We start from the raw sequence: 2,612 nt of genomic DNA, 5'->3' as shown, positions 1-2,612 counted from the left end.
TTTATACTTTGAAGATCACCTTTATATCCATGATTTCATTTGATCTTTACAACCAGCCTGGAAGTAGATGGGCAAATGTGATGACTAACAGATGAATAAATCTGGGTCCAGAGAGGTCAGGAGACCTCAGTTCCAGTGTCTGTATCAGAGAAAGGATTATGAGCAAGTCTCAGCTCAGTAGGAGAAGCAAAATTCACCGGTGGCCAGGTAGTAGAGTATGATGAGTACAGATTGCCTTCGGAGTTGGGAAGCACTAAAGAAGATTAAAAAGGAGGGTTCCCCTGGCTTGCACTGTATACCCCTGGGGAGGAGCCTCAACACAGACCTTCCCAAGAGCTACAGGCTGTGGAGGGATGAAAGGGGCTTTGAATATGTGAGTTCAGTAATTATGTTGGCTTTCATGGAGCAATCCTGCTTTTGTTGTGCTATGGTGCAAAGGCCTAATTATTCAAACGCAGCCATTAGTTCCCACACAGTAGAGATGACTGCAGATGTTATAAAGATACCATCTCTTGGCCATTTGCCTGCCAGGCTTGGTCTCAAGGACACTTCAAACTCAAAGGCAGCTCCTTCCAGAAGCATCCATTGCATGTCCTAGGACATTAGAGCCCAGAAGTGACCTTAAATATCTGGAAAGAAGAGGGCTTACATAGCCATACGAGCCATTCCTTCTTCCACAGCTCCCATGTGAAGGACGAACAGCAGGACCTGGTTAGAACAGAGTGACCTTGACTCCCTGTTGCCCTCTGTGTCCTGCTGACTCTTTTCACCCAAACAATTCCCAACAGGACACAGACACGGTGTCAAGAATGCATTTTACACACACAAGGCTCAAAGAAAATCATTCATTTCATTGGAGGACAAGATGTACCCAGACACTCATCTAACTTCTTGCCACTACCACTAGGAAAAAAAAATTAAAAGTGACTCGTTGAATTTGTAGGTATACTATTGCTCAAACTTGAGCACTTGGGAGCAGGCACCAGCCTGCCTGCATTTTTCCTATCCCAACCCTTCTATGAGTAACTGTTAGGAAAACACAAAGGTCTTTAAAAAGTTCAAAGAATTAAAAAAAATAAGTGACTGCATCATTATTAACACCAAACTGCTCAATACCTGGGCTTTTGTAAACTAAAACAAAACAAAATAAAAAAAAATAAAGTTTAGGTGAGGATTTTTTTTTCTCTGCAAACCAACTGTAGCAATGGGATTTCCTGGAAGGGGTTCCCTGAAGGCTTTCTCAATTTTTCCCCTCTACACACACACACACACACACACAGGAGCCACCAAACCTGATTGCATGAGGGACTGCCAGCTCAATGCATTGCTGCTTCCCTGTGAAGACCTAAACACAAACTCTGGAAGAGATAAAATCCCAGGGCTTGCTTCTTAGCTCAGGAAAAGAAATGTAAACTTCAGGAAAACCTGCAGAAGTCAAAAGAACTCTGAAAGAAAGTCAGTTTTGAAACCAGCACACATATAAAAAGAAAGCACAATATTTTTTCAAAGAATATTTGAAATATTAACAAGGAGTAGAAGCAATGAGTTTGCTGCACAGCTCGCTTTGTACCAGTTAAAATGGAGGATGATCAATCTTCTACTAAGAACAGAAGGATTTCAAGGGTTGGAAAAAGATCTGGAAATAGTGCTTAAATCCATATTGCAATGCCAAAACAGGAGAACATCAAGAAATCACCAAGTGTCATACTTCGAGGTCAGGGTAAGGTGAGAGAGCTGAGACTTCATAAATCATAAGCTCCCTCTGGAGACAGGGAACCTGAGGCCCAGTGTCACCCTGGCCTTGAGCTAGCTTCTCAGTGCAAGGCTGAGGATGAATTGAATCCGGTTCTGCTCCTTCTCACCTTTCAGGTAAGGATATGGTTTAGTAATGAGTCTAGCACCATCCAGCTAACAACCAGCACAAAAGAGCCTGACCCAAGCATGCTGTCTGGCATGGTTCACTTCTTCACAAAACTTTAGGAGATGTGGCCTCTGTTCAGATGAACAAAGATGAAAGAACAGAATTGTGAGGGTCTTGGGTCATCTGCAAATACTTCCCAGAAAAGTCACCTCCCTCTCTCACATCTGGTGATAACTTGTCCCCCAGCACAGGTCAAATCCCTAAGACTACCCTAAAAAAAGACATTTAATACTTGGTTTTCCTGAAGTGAAGTCAGGCCCAGAGATATGAAAGTTACATGTTTTCTCTTATATGTAGAAGCTAGAATTAGTTTATAAATATGTAAGTAAATACTTTGGGAGGTATGCAAGTGTACACAAATGTATTAACTGAAATTCAGTAGATTCAGGAGAGAACTCAAATGGTGTAATTCCTTAGAAAGGCTAAATTAAAGGTCAACAAACACCAGGAAATGAGTACATGAAAGGAGTGCAGTTGGATCAAGGGGAGGAGGGTAGACAAATAAAGACAAGAAAGGGGGGAGAATTCAGTAAAAACAAAGATTGAATGCATAGTCTACAAAATTAAGAAAAGTGAGTGAGGGAGTGGGTTAGGAGAGAGATGAGTAAGAATGTCAAAAGGGTGACGTTGACCACCATGCATTGTGTTCATAAGCTGCTTTATAGAATGGCAACTCCTGTGTACAAACTAC

The sequence above is a fragment of the Dipodomys ordii genome, unplaced genomic scaffold (assembly GCF_000151885.1).
Source record: "Dipodomys ordii isolate 6190 unplaced genomic scaffold, Dord_2.0 Scaffold9, whole genome shotgun sequence".
NCBI classification, from domain to species: Eukaryota; Metazoa; Chordata; class Mammalia; order Rodentia; family Heteromyidae; genus Dipodomys; species Dipodomys ordii.
The sequence above is the reverse complement of the archived record's forward strand: the minus strand, read 5'-3'. Positions refer to the sequence as shown.